Source organism: Arachis hypogaea, chromosome 15 (genome assembly GCF_003086295.3).
Source record: "Arachis hypogaea cultivar Tifrunner chromosome 15, arahy.Tifrunner.gnm2.J5K5, whole genome shotgun sequence".
In the NCBI taxonomy this organism is placed as follows: Eukaryota; Viridiplantae; Streptophyta; class Magnoliopsida; order Fabales; family Fabaceae; genus Arachis; species Arachis hypogaea.
The window spans coordinates 100,127,040-100,142,121 of NC_092050.1; the positions used below are offsets into that span (position 1 = coordinate 100,127,040).

At 39.8% G+C, this 15,082-nt stretch overlaps 1 non-coding gene across 1 annotated transcript; it reads right to left on the reverse strand.

The window, feature by feature from the left end:
* Positions 1-8,520: 8,520 nt before the first annotated feature.
* LOC112753213 (small nucleolar RNA R71) lies at positions 8,521-8,628 on the reverse strand. Its single transcript, XR_003177606.1, has one exon. It is a non-coding gene; the product is annotated as a small nucleolar RNA R71 (small nucleolar RNA).
* Positions 8,629-15,082: the final 6,454 nt, after the last annotated feature.

Below are 15,082 nucleotides of genomic sequence, written 5' to 3' on the forward strand. Positions count from 1 at the left end.
GCATATCACAAAAGAAACAAGGTTGTTATAATAACAAGACTCAAGAGGCCACCAGAAGTCGACCCCAAGAGGCTTGGAAAACTACCTTTTCTTTTTCAAAATAAGGTTGCTAAAAAAGCAACTAAAAAGTATCCAGAAGTCAAGATCATAAAGCTACAAAATAAAAGAGTTCAAAGCCCACAGGTCGGGCTATACACAAATACATCAGAAATAATTAGAGAGGATCCAAAGACTTCCCAGTAGCAGCATCCCGAGGTGAGGGAGGACGAGTTTGAAGAGGTACCGCATCAACCGTCCCATCATCCCGGTTCAAGATCCGGACATCGGGATCAGACTCAGGCTGACTAACTTCAGCTGCCAGAGTTGAAGAAGGCGGGGCAACGGAGACTTTGGCAGAAGGCACAGGGGGAGGGTCGACATCATCATCATCATCATCAGGGTCATCCGGGACAATCATACCATCTTTTACAATGTTGTCCAAGCTGAAAAGAGTAAGGTCAAGCTCGGGCGCAAGAACTCGAACTTGATCCTTTAAATTCTCATAAGCAGAATTTACACTGCCTATAAGATGACCCTGGAGCTCGGTGTAATCAACTCGGGCAGACTCCAAATCCTCCCTAAGACCCATCATCTCCCTATAAGTTGTGACATAGCTCTCCTTATGCTTCAACATCATATCTTCAGACAACTTGGCAGAAGCCGCCAAGGCAATAGCCCGAGTCTTCTCCCCCTCCAACTCTTTCTCCAACTTGTCCACTTTCACCTCGAGCTCTTCCTTCAAACCCTTCATCCGGTCGAACTCTGATTTGGCCTCCTTCATAAAGGCCTTTGTCCCATGGATAGGAAGATCCTGGGCAGTTCGATACAAAGCTGCTCCCATATGTGCCATTTTGATGCTGCTCCGAGTAATGAAATCCAAATGACGAAGGAGAGAGACATCGTCAGTAGGAATAACACCATAAGGAGTAATCTGCTGATCGACAAACCCAACGGTATCAATGTCAGGGGAATCAAGATTGAAGGGCTCAACAGTCCTTTGTCTTTTGGGAAGAGGGCCGGCAGAGGGAGAAGAGGTAGCAGTGAAAGTCTTGGGGGGATCAACTAAATGGACCTGAGGCATAGGAGTCATCTACCTCGGTCCAGCAGTATTCAAAACAGGCTTCTTGGGAGGAATCTGGGAAGACCCTTCCCCAGCAACCTTACCCGAGATATGCTGCGCTGCTGTAGCCTTCCTCGCTCTCTTAAAGGCCTTCATGGATTCGTTGTTCTTAATCATCTCTGAAAATACACAAGAAACCAAATTATAAACTAGAAGAAAAAATGAGCTCGAAAGGAATAAAACAAATACGACAAATATCAAGGAAGTCGACCCCTACCCAGTTCAGTTCGGAGAAGTAAAGGATCTCCTAAAAATTTCTTAGTATTAAGATGGGGAGGCTGCCTCCAGTTTTCTTCTAACATAGTTACAAAAGCTTGATCAACTTCGTCCAACATCTCCCAGATATACCTAGACACCACTACATTCCTTTGCCATTCTAAAGGAAAGCTGGGCTCGCCATTCTCATCCAAAAAGAAAGGTCGAGCTCCTTCAACAGCTCGGACCTTAAAAAAGTAATTCTTAAAATTCCTGAAAGACTCATTATACATGGAAAAAACTTTGTGTCCTTGGGCAGACCTGAAAGAAATCCAAGAAGCTTTCTTTTTGGTAGTCCTAGGCTTGGTCAAGACAAAGAGGTACAAAAAGAGGGTTTGGGAAGGTTTAACATCAAATTCTTGACAAAACAATTGAAAAATTTTGATAAATTCCCATGAGTTCGGATGAAGCTGAGATGGAGTTATGTTACACGACCACAACAGGTCGATATCAAAAGGGGTAAAAGGAAGGGTGATGTTCATCTGGCTAAAAAAGAAGTCGTACACATAAAAGAAGGGACGCTCCCCCTGAGTCGGAACAAGGAAGCAAACCCTTTCATCAGAATCAGGAGCTACCAATTCATAGTTGTTCTCTTGATCTCTACTACTACAGATTCGATGATGTTTCCTAAGCTCCGCACAAAATTCAGAATCGGCTAGAGAAACACACAGCAAGACGAGGGAGTCCAGCCAATCGGACATACCCTCAGGAACCTTGGAAGACGTCTCGACAATATTTTTGCGAGAAGACATGGTCAACTAGTCCTACAGCTAGAAAAGAAAATGGATTACTAACCAAAACAGCTTGAACAAAAGAAATCAGCTCGGACAAACATGACTAAGAGCAACACAAACAGTAAAAGGAAAACCCCAAGATGCACACCAGGGTCCAGGGGCGTCCTTTGGAGGCAGAGACAGAGTAAAGATTTAGAAAAAGTCTAAAAGGCTACATCCCAACAAAACTCTCAGCGAAGAAAATAATCCCCTTCCAAATAAGCAACAACACGAGAAGAAAATCAAAGCAAGCCATCAGAAAAATGTTATCTTCTACAAAGTCTATCAGTAAAGAAAGCTATCAACATGGCGAAAATCATCAAAGGCGCAATCCTTTTTCAAAGAATCAAACAGTTTACCATCCCAAAACCTCAAATATGATGACACAAGCGAAAGTAGTAACAACATTTCAAAAACCCTAAATATGTCAACTACCAAGAAAAATGAAGGAACCTACAAATTAAAGAAGCCCCAAAACAGCGTACATAGCAGAAACGATCAGACACAGCAAGTAAAAGAAAGATTCAAACTTCCACAAAAGCCAAAACGAAACTATAAAAAGAAATGGCGAAGAGAAGATAGGAAACCAACCTGCAATGAAGAAGGAATGGTGAAGCAATCAAGAGTTTGAAACAACAAACGAAGCCATGCTAACGATCGCCTTCTCGAAAAAAGAAGAGGAGAGCACGAAAGAACAGCAACAGAGGAAGTAAGGAGAAAGGAAAAGTTGCAGTAAGCAAGGAGAAAGGAAATGGAAGTGAAAGGCTTTGTGAAAAATTCAAAATGAGAAAAGGAAACGGTGAAGGGGGGAGTTAATGGGTTTTCAAAACCCTCGCACGTTCCCAAGAAAAGTGCAAAATGCGTGCTACAAGGAGAAACGTTCCGCATTTAAAGCTACTTAAATGAAGTTCTACAAACAGACCCAACAAAAGATTGCTCGAGTCCGGCTTCCCCAAAAGAGGTCGAAGTCCTAAAAACTCGACTTCAAAAGAAAGACCGAACTCAAGCAGGGGCACTGTTCATACCCTGGGTCGAGCTGTCTGACCCGGGATGTTTGACGACCAGTCGACCGACCTCTTCAAGTTAGGACCATCCGACCTCTTCTCAAAGAGCTCGGCCAAATTGCCACGAGAGGCCCAAACAGTCCCAAAGGAAGGGACACAGCCCAATCTAAAAGCAGCTAAAGCCTAGAAAGATAAGGGTGGTTCCCCTAAGAGATAAGATGACCTCACTTAAAGATAAAGATAAGATAACTAACTTATCTTATCTAGAAAGGTCAGCCTACACCACTATAAATACACTGGAGCACCCATGTATAACTCATACTCTGATTCTACTAAAAACCTGCTTAATACCCTTGCTAACTTAAGTATCGGAGTCCCTTGCAGGTACCCCCACCCTCCGGTGACAAAGGATCAGCAGCATAGCAAGCCCAACAAGTCGGACGCGACAGCTTAGGACGCCGCCCACCAGCCGGACACGTCATCTCCGACCGATACAGAAGATCTCGTCCGAGATCGACCTACAGTTTCAGGTAACCCTCGGAACAATAAGTAAATATGCTTATCTAATACAAAAAGAGTTTAATTCTAATATACTTACAATATAAAATATTGTATATAACTGTACAATTATATCTATTTTTTAGATGACCACTTATATTTATACGGTTAATATAAAAAGTAGTTAATTTTTCTAATGTAGTGTAATTAAATGTATATATAAAACTATTTTATTCGAAGAGTGCATCAAAATTAAATTTATACAAAAATTATAAAAACCAAATTTAGAGTTTGCTAATTAATTCTTTAACAAGTAAACTATGAGTTCTATTTATGAATATTTAAAATATTGACAATATTACTAAAAAATAAAACTGAAGTTGTATTCATAAAAAAATAAATTTCATGCATTTACAAAAATACTCAAATATTACATTTTCGTTGACTCCGTTTAAAAAATATCCACAATTTTAAAACTACCCCTACTCTTTCTATCGTCTTTAATGTTCGAAACTCTCACTTTTATGTTTTAACACCTTTTTCAAACTAACAAGTCAAAACCGTCACTACTTTTCTTTTCTGAATCCCTAAATCTATACGAATATGCAGCATTATCACCTTAATTATTTTTAACACCATCATATCAGTTACACCACTACCAATGTTACTACTACGGTTGATGATGAGCGGATAATTTATACGCTTTTTGGCATTGTTTTTAGTATGTTTTTAGTAGGATCTAGTTACTTTTAGGGATGTTTTCATTAGTTTTTATGTTAAATTCACATTTCTGGACTTTACTATGAGTTTGTGTGTTTTTTTGTGATTTCAGGTATTTTCTGGCTGAAATTGAGGGACTTGAGCAAAAATCAGATTCAGAGGTTGAAGAAGGACTGCTGATGCCGTTGGATTCTGACCTCCCTGCACTCAAAGTGGATTTTCTAGAGCTACAGAACTTGAAATGGCGCGCTGCCAATTGCGTTGGAAAGTAGAAATCCAGGGCTTTCCAGCAATATATAATAGTTCATACTTTGGCCAAGAATTGACGACGTAAACTGGCGTTCAACGCCAGCCTTCTGCCCAAATCTGGCGTCCAGCGCCAGAAAAGGATCCAAAACCAGAGTTGAACGCCCAAACTGGCACAGAAACTGGCGTTCAACTCCACAAATGGCCTCTGCACGTGGAACACTTAAGCTCAGCCCAAACACACACCAAGTGGGCCCCGGAAGTGGATTTATGCATCAATTACTCACTCATGTAAACCCTAGTGACTAGTTTATTATAAATAGGACCTCTTACTATTGTATTAGACGTCTTTTTGACCATCTTTGGTCTCAGTTTTATTCCATTGTTCATCTTAGGAGACTATTGATCTCGTTTAGGCGGCTGACCATCTCGGCCATGCCTGGACCTTCACTTATGTATTTTCATACGGTAGAGTTTCTACACTCCATAGATTAAGGTGTGGAGCTCTGCTGTTCCTCAAAGATTAATGCAAAGTACTACTGTTTTCTATTCAATTCTTCTTATTTCTCTTCTAAGATATCCATTCGCACCCAAGAACGTGATGAAGGTGATGATTATGTGTGACGCTCATCATCCTTCTCCCTTATGAACGCGTGCCTGACAAACACTTCTGTTCTACATGAAATAAGCTAGAATGAGTATCTCTTAGATCTCCTAACCAGAATCTTCGTGGCGTAAGCTAGAATGATGGCGGCATTCAAGAGAATCTGGAAGGTCTAAACCTTGTCTGTGGTATTCTGAGTAGGATTCAATGATTGAATGACTGTGACAAGCTTCAAACTCGCGAGTGCTGGGCGTTAGTGACAGACGCAAAAGGAGGGTGAATCCTATTCCAGCATGATCGGGAACCGATAGATGAATAGCCGTGCCGTGACAGGGTGCGTGAGCATATTATTCACTGAGAGGAGGGGATGTAGCCACTGACAACGGTGATGCCCTTGCATAAAGCCAGCCATGGAAAGGAGTAAGACTGATTGGATGAAGATAGCAGGAAAGCAGAGGTTCAGAGGAACGAAAAGCATCTCCATTCGCTTATCTGAAATTCTTACCAATGATTTACATAAGTATTTCTATCCCTATTTTATTATATCATATTCGAAAACACCATTATCACTTTATATCTGCCTGACTGAGATTTACAAGGTGACCATAGCTTGCTTCATACCAACAATCTCCGTGGGATTCGACCCTTACTCACGTAAGGTATTACTTGGATGACCCAGTGCACTTGCTGGTTAGTTGTATCGAAGTTGTGACAATTATGAATTAAGATCAAAGCACCAAGCTTTGGAGCCATTACCAGGGATTGTTCGAGCCTGGACATCACAATTTCGTGCACCAAGTTTTTGGCGCCGTTGCCGGGGATTGTTTGTGTTTGGACAACTGACGGTTCATCTTGTTGCTCAGATTAGGTAATTTTCTTTTTATTTTATTTTCAAAAAAAAAAATTTCTTTCAAAAATATTTTCAAAAATCTCTCATCTGTTTTCGAAAAAAATTAAAAATGTTTTCAAAAATTTTATTCAAAATTTTTAAGAATGAATTCTAGTGTTTCATGAAGCATGTGAAGCCTGGCTGGCTGCAAAGCCATGTCTAAATTCTTTTGGACTGAGGCTTCCTAATCATCATCACAAGAGCAAGTTAGTTGTTGCCAATAAAATTTGCTGTTGTATGCATGAGAGGTATCTGCTGAAGCTTGGCTGGCCATTGGCCATGTCTAGTGTTTTGGACTGGAGCTTTCTTTGAAAGCTTGGCTGGCTAGTGAGCCATGTCTAATTCCTAGACTGAAGCTTTAGACTAAGAATGCAAGATTCCTGGAATTCATATTAAAAATTTTGGAATCCTTATTTTTCTTTTTCAAATAATTTTTGAAAAATCCAAAAAAATTAGAAAATCATAAAAATCAAAAATATTTTCTGTTTCTTGTTTGAGTCTTGAGTCATATCATAAGTTTGGTGTCACTTGCATATGCATCTTGCATTTTTTCGAAAATATCATGCATTCATAGTGTTCTTCATGATCTTCAAGTTGTTCTTGGTAAGTCTTCTTGTTTGATCTTGATGATTTTTGTTTTGTGTCTTTTCATGTTTATCATATGGATTCTTGAATTCTTAGTGCGTAAGCATTAAAGAATTCTAAGTTTGGTGTCTTGCATGTTTTCTTTGCATTAAAAGTTTTTCAAAATTGTGTCTATGATGTTCATCTTGGCATTCAAAGTGTTCTTGGTGTTCATCTTGACATTCATAGCATTCTTGCATGCATCACATGTTTTGATCTAAAAATTTCATGCATTGCATAATTTTCATGTTTTTCATAAAAGTTTCAAAAATAAAAAAAAAATATCTTTCCCTTTTTCTCTCATCAAATTCGAAAATTTGAGTTGACTTTTTCAAAAATTTTTAAAAATCAAATTGTTTCTTATGAGTCAAATCAAATTTTCAATTTGAAAATCTTATCTTTTTCAAAATCTTTTTCAAAAATCAAATCTTTTTCAAAATTCTTAGTTATTTTCGAAAATTCCATAAATATTTTTCAAAAAATCTTTTTCTTATTTTTTATATACCAAATTTTCGAAAATAACATAATCAATTAATGTTTTGATTCAAAAATTTGAAGTTTGTTACTTGCTTGTTAAGAAAGATTCAAACTTTAAGTTCTAGAATCATATCTTGTGATTTCTTGTGAATCAAGTCATTAATTGTGATTTTTAAAAATCAAATCTTTTTCAAAAACTAATTTCTATCATATCTTTTAAAAATATCTTCTTATCTTATCTTTTTCAAAAATATCTTTTCAAAATATCTTTTCTAACTTCCTAACTTCTTATCCTTTCAAAATTTGTTTCAACTAACTAACTAACTTTTTGTTTGTTTCTTAACTTTTTCAAAACCACCTAACTAACTCTCTCTTTCTAATTTTCGAAAATATCTTCCCTCTTTTTCAAAAATTTCTTTTTAATTAACTAATTATTTTTATTTTTTATTTCAAAAATTTTCGAAAAATTACTAACATTTTTCAAAAACCATTTTCGAAAATCACTAACTCTTTTTCAAAATAATTTTCGAAAATTATCCCTCCCCCATCTCATTCTATTTATTCATTCATATCCTAACATCTCATCTCACCTCTCTTCCATCCTCACAGTTGTGTTTCTTCCATTATATTACATTCTTTGTCTCCCCCTCTTCTTCCACTCACACAGGGATCCCTATACTGTGGTATAAAGGATCTCTATTATTATTATTATTTTTCTGTGCCTTCTTCTTTGTCATATGAGCAGGAGCAAGGATAAGAACATTCTTGTGGAAGCAGATCCAGAACCTGAAAGGACTCTGAAGAGAAAATTAAGAGAAGCTAAAATACAACAATCCAGAGATAACCTTTCAGAAATTTTCGAACAGGCAGAGGAGATGGCAGCCGAAAATAATAATAATGTAAGGAAGATGCTTGGTGACTTTACTGCACCTAATTCCAATTTACATGGAAGAAGCATCTCCATTCCTGCCATTGGAGCAAACAACTTTGAGCTGAAACCTCAATTAGTTTCTCTGATGCAGCAGAACTGCAAGTTTCATGGACTTCCATCTGAAGATCCTTTTCAGTTCTTAACTGAATTCTTGCAGATATGTGATACTGTTAAGACTAATGGAGTAGATCCTGAAGTCTACAGGCTCATGCTTTTCCCTTTTGCTGTAAGAGACAGAGCTAGATTATGGTTGGATTCTCAACCCAAAGATAGCCTGAACTCTTGGGATAAGCTGGTCACGGCTTTCTTAGCCAAGTACTTTCCTCCTCAAAAGCTGAGCAAGCTTAGAGCTGATGTTCAAACCTTCAGACAGAAAGAAGGTGAATCCCTCTATGAAGCTTGGGAAAGATACAAACAAGTGACCAAAAAGTGTCCTTCTGACATGCTTTCAGAATGGACCATCCTGGATATATTCTATGATGGTTTATCTGAGTTATCAAAAATGTCACTGGACACTTCTGCAGGTGGATCCATTCACCTAAAGAAAACGCCTGCAGAAGCTCAAGAACTCATTGACATGGTTGCTAATAACCAGTTCATGTACACTTCTGAAAGGAATCCTGTGAGTAATGGGACGCCTATGAAGAAGGGAGTTCTTGAAGTTGATACTCTGAATGCCATATTAGCTCAGAATAAAATATTGACTCAGCAAGTCAATATGATCTCTCAGAGTCTGCATGGAATGCAAGCTGCATCCAACAGTACTCAAGAGGCATCTTCTGAAGAAGAAGCTTATGATCCTGAGAACCCTGCAATAGCAGAGGTAAATTACTTAGGTGAACCTTATGGAAACACCTATAACTCAACATGGAGAAATCATCCAAATTTCTCATGGAAGGATCAAAAGCCCCAACAAGGCTTTAATAATGGTGGAAGAAACAGGTTTAACAATAATAAACTTTTTCCATCATCCACTCAGCAACAGACAGAGAACACTGAACAAAATGCTTCTAATTTAGCAAATCTAGTCTCTGATCTATCCAAGGCCACTGTGAGTTTCATGAATGAAACAAGGTCTTCCATTAGAAATCTGGAAGCACAAGTGGGCCAGCTGAGTAAAAGGATCACTGAAATCCCTCCTAGTACTCTCCCAAGCAATACAGAAGAGAATCCAAAAGGAGAGTGCAAGGCCATTGACATAAGCGCCATGGCCAAACCTGTAAGGGAAGGAGAGGACGTGAATTCTAAGGAGGAAGACCTCCTGGGACGTCTAGTGATCAATAAGGAGCTTCCCTCTGAGGAACCAAAGGACTCTGAGGCTCATCTAGAGATCATAGAGATTCCATTGAACCTCCTTATGCCCTTCATGAGCTCTGATGAGTATTCCTCTTCTGAAGAGAATGAGGATGTTACTGAAGAGCAAACTGCCAAGTTTCTTGGTGCAATCATGAAGCTGAATGCCAAATTATTTGGCATTGATGCTTGGGAAGTTGAACCTCCCTTGTTCATCAATGAACTAAGTGATCTGGATCAACTGACATTGCCTCAGAAGAGACAGGATCCTGGAAAGTTCATAATACCATGTACCATAGGCACTATGATCTTTAAGGCTCTGTGTGACCTTGGTTCAGGAATAAACCTCATGCCCCTCTCTGTAATAGAGAAACTGGGAATCTATGGGGTGCAAGCTGCTAAAATCTCACTAGAGATGGCAGACAGCTCAAGAAAACAGGCTTATGGACAAGTAGAGGATGTATTAGTAAAGGTTGAGGGCCTTTACATCCCTGCTGATTTCATAGTCCTGGATACTGGAAAGGAAGAGGATGAATCCATCATCCTAGGAAAACCTTTCCTGGCCACAGCAAGAGCTGTGATTGATGTTGACAGAGGTGAAATAGTCCTTCAATGGAATGAGAACTCCCTTGTGTTTAAAACTCAAGGATCTCCCTCTGCAACCATGGAGAGGAAGCAGAAAAAGCTTCTCTCAAAACAGAGTCAACCAGAGCCCCCACAGTCAAACTCTAAGTTTGGTGTTGGGAGGCCACAACCAAACTCTAAGTTTGGTGTTGAACTCCCATATCCAAACTCTAAGTTTGGTGTTGGAGAGTCTCAACAACGCTCTGCACATCTGTGAGGCTCCATGAGAGCTCACTGTCAAGCTATTGACATTAAAGAAGTGCTTGTTGGGAGGCAACCCAATGTTTATCTAATTCTTATTTTTATTGTTTTTCATGTTTTCTTAGGTTCATGATCATGTGGAGTCACAAAATAAATATAAAAATTGAAAACAGAATCAAAAACAGCAGAAGAAAAATCACACCCTGGAGGAGCATCTGTCTGGCGTTCAAACGCCAGAACAGAGCATAGTTCTGGCGCTGAACGCCAGAATGGGAGCATCCTGGCGCTGAACGCCCAGAACAAGCATGGTTCTGGCGTTCAACGCCAGAAATGGCAGCAAATGGGCGTTGAACACCCAAAATGGGCACCAACCTGGCGTTGAACGCCCAGAGTTGTGTGCAAGGGCATTTTGCATGCCTAAATTGGTGCAGGGATGTAAATGCCTTGACACCTCAAGATCTGTGGACCCCACAGGATCCACTCAGGATCTGTGGACCCCACAGGATCCACTCAGTATCTGTGGACCCCACAGGATCCCCACCTACCTCCACTCACTTCTTCTCACCACTCTCTTTCACACAACCCCACAAACACTCTTCCCTAAAAACCCCTCACCAATCACCTCAATCTCTCTTCCCCACTAAACCTTCACCACTCACATCCATCTCCTCTTCCCCATAAACCTACCTCATAAACTCTACCTACCTTCAAAATTCAAAACCAATTTTCCACCCAAACCCACCCATATGGCCGAACCTTAACCCCCCTCCCCTCCCTATATAAAGCCATCCATTCTTCTTCAAATTCACACAACACACCCTTCTACACTCCTCTTGGCCGAAACCACATCTCCCTCTCCCTCTCCATATTTCTTCTTCTTCTTCTTCTATTCTTTTGTTTATTGCTCGAGGGCGAGCAATATTCTAAGTTTGGTGTGGTAAAAGCATAGCTTTTTTGTTTTTCCATTACCATTGATGGCATCAAAGACCAGAGAATCCTCTAGAAGAGGGAAAGGGAAGATAAAAGCTTCCACATCCGAGTCATGGGAGATGGAAAGGTTCATCTCCAAAGCCCATCAAGACCACTTCTATGATGTTGTGGCCAAGAAGAAGGTGATCCCTGAGATCCCTTTTAAACTCAAAAGAAATGAGTATCCGGAGATCCGACATAAAATTCAAAGAAGAGGTTGGGAAGTTCTAACAAATCCCATCCAACAAGTCGGCATCCTAATGGTTCAAGAGTTCTATGCCAATGCATGGATCACCAAGAACCATGATCAAAGTAAGAACCCGGATCCAAAGAACTATGTTACAATGGTTCGGGGGAAATACTTAGATTTTAGTCCGGAAAATGTGAGGTTGGCGTTCAACTTGCCATACATGGAAGAGAACGCACGCCCCTACACAAGGAGAGTCAACTTTGATCAAAGGTTGGACCAAGTCCTTATGGACATATGTGTAGAAGGAGCTCAATGGAAGATTGACTCCAAAGGCAAGCCGATTCAACTAAGAAGATTGGACCTCAAGCCTATAGCTAGAGGATGGTTGGAGTTTATTCAATGCTCAATCATTCCCACTAGCAACCGGTCTGAAGTTACCATATACCGGGCCATCATGATCCATAGCATCATGATTGGAGAAGAGGTGGAAGTTCATGAGATTGTACCTCAAGAACTCTACAAGGTGGCTGACAAGTCCTCCACCATGGCAAGGTTAGCCTTTCCTCACCTCATTTGCCACCTATGCAATTCAGCTGGAATTGACATAGAGGGAGATATCCTCATTAAAGAGGAAAAGCCCATCACTAAGAAAAAGATGGAGCAAGCAAGAGAGCCCACTCATGGAGCTCAAGAGGCGTATGAAGCTCATCACCATGAGATTCCGGAAATGCCTCAAATGCACTTTCCTCCACAAAACTATTGGGAGCAAATCAACACCTCCCTAGGAGAATTGAGTTCCAATATGGGACAACTAAGGGTGGAACATCAAGAACACTCCATCATGCTTCATGAAATAAGAGAAGATCAAAAAGCAATGAGGGAGGAGCAACAAAGACAAGGAAGAGACATAGAAGAGCTCAAGGACATCATTGGTTCCTCAAGAAGGAAACGCCACCATCACTAAGGTGGATTCATTCCTTGTTTTTGCTTTCTCTGTTTTTCGTTTTCTATGTTATGTGCTTATCTATGTTTGTGCCTTCATTACATGATCATTAGTAGTTAGTAACTTTGTCTTAAAGATATGAATGTCCTATGAATCCATCACCTCTCTTAAATAAAAAATGTTTTAATTCAAAAGAACAAGAAGTACATGAGTTTCGAATTTATCCTTGAACTTAGTTTAATTATATTGATGTGGTGACAATGCTTCTTGTTTTCTGAATGTATGCTTGAACAGTGCATATGTCTTTTGAAGTTGTTGTTTAAGAATGTTAAATATGTTGGCTCTTGAAAGAATGATGACTAGGAGACATGTTATTTGATAATCTGAAAAATCATAAAAATGATTCTTGAAGCAAGAAAAAGCAGCAAAGAACAAAGCTTGCAGAAAGAAAATAGGCGAAAAAAAAAATATAGAAAGAAAAAGAAAAAGCAAGCAAAAAAAGCCAATAACCCTTAAAACCAAAAGGCAAGGGCAAATAAAAAGGATCCCAAGGCTTTGAGCATCAGTGGATAGGAGGGCCTAAAGGAATAAAATCCTGGTCTAAGCGGCTAAACCAAGCTGTCCCTAACCATGTGCTTGTGGCGTGTAGGTGTCAAGTGAAAACTTGAGACTGAGCGGTTAAAGTCAAGGTCCAAAGCAAAAAAAAAAAAGAGTGTGCTTAAGAACCCTGGACACCTCTAATTGGGGACTTTAGCAAAGCTGAGTCACAATCTGAAAAGGTTCACCCAATTATGTGTCTGTGGCATTTATGTATCCGGTGGTAACACTGGAAAACAAAGTGCTTAGGGCCACGGCCAAGACTCATAAAGAAGCTGTGTTCAAGAATCATCATACTGAACTAGGAGAGTCAATAACACTATTCGAAATCTGAAGTTCCTATAGATGTCAATCATTCTGAACCTCAATGGATAAAGTGAGATGCCAAAACTATTCAAGAGGCAAAAAGCTATAAGTCCCGCTCATATGATTGGAGCTATGTTTCATTGATAGTTTGGAATTTATAGTATATTCTCTTCTTTTTATCCTATTTGATTTTCAATTGCTTGGGGACAAGCAACAATTTAAGTTTGGTGTTGTGATGAGCGGATAATTTATACGCTTTTTGGCATTGTTTTTAGTATGTTTTTAGTAGGATCTAGTTACTTTTAGGGATGATTTCATTAGTTTTTATGTTAAATTCACATTTCTGGACTTTACTATGAGTTTGTGTGTTTTTCTGTGATTTCAGGTATTTTCTGGCTGAAATTGAGGGACTTGAGCAAAAATCAGATTCAGAGGTTGAAAAAGGACTACTGATGCTGTTGGATTCTGACCTCCCTGCACTCAAAGTGAATTTTCTGGAGCTACAGAACTCGAAATGGCGCTCTTCCAATTGCGTTGGAAAGTAGACATCCAGGGCTTTCCAGCAATATATAATAGTCTATACTTTGGCCAAGAATTGACGATGTAAACTGGCGTTCAACGCCAGCCTTCTGCCCAAATCTGGCGTCCAGCGCCAGAAAAGGATCCAAAACCAGAGTTGAACGCCCAAACTGGCACAGAAACTGACGTTCAACTCCACAAATGGCCTCTGCACGTGGAACACTTAAGCTCAGCCCAAACACACACCAAGTGGGCCCCAGAAGTGGATTTATGCATCAATTACTCACTCATGTAAACCCTAGTGACTAGTTTATTATAAATAGGACCTCTTACTATTGTATTAGACGTCTTTTTGACCATCTTTGGTCTCAGTTTTATTTCATTGTTCATCTTAGGAGACTATTGATCTCGTTTAGGGGGCTGGCCATATCGGCCATGCCTGGACCTTCACTTATGTATTTTCATACGGTAGAGTTTCTACACTCCATAGATTAAGGTGTGGAGCTCTGCTGTTCCTCAAAGATTAATGCAAAGTACTACTGTTTTCTATTCAATTCTTCTTATTTCTCTTCTAAGATATCCATTCGCACCCAAGAACGTGATGAAGGTGATGATTATGTGTGACGCTCATCATCCTTCTCCCTTATGAACGCGTGCCTGACAAACACTTCTGTTCTACATGAAATAAGCTAGAATGAGTATCTCTTAGATCTCCTAACCAGAATCTTCGTGGCGTAAGCTAGAATGATGGCGGCATTCAAGAGAATCCGGAAGGTCTAAACCTTGTCTGTGGTATTCTGAGTAGGATTCAATGATTGAATGACTGTGACGAGCTTCAAACTCGCGAGTGCTGGGCGTTAGTGACAGACGCAAAAGGAGGGTGAATCCTATTCCAGCATGATCGGGAACCGACAGATGAATAGCCGTGCCGTGATAGGGTGCGTGAGCATATTATTCACTGAGAGGAGGGGATGTAGCCACTGACAACGGTGATGCCCTTGCATAAAGCCAGCCATGGAAAGGAGTAAGACTGATTGGATGAAGATAGCAGGAAAGCAGAGGTTCAGAGGAACGAAAAGCATCTCCATTCGCTTATCTGAAATTCTTACCAATGATTTACATAAGTATTTCTATCCCTATTTTATTATATCATATTCGAAAACACCATTATCACTTTATATCTGCCTGACTGAGATTTACAAGGTGACCATAGCTTGCTTCATACCAACAATCTCTGTGGGATTCGACCCTTACTCACGT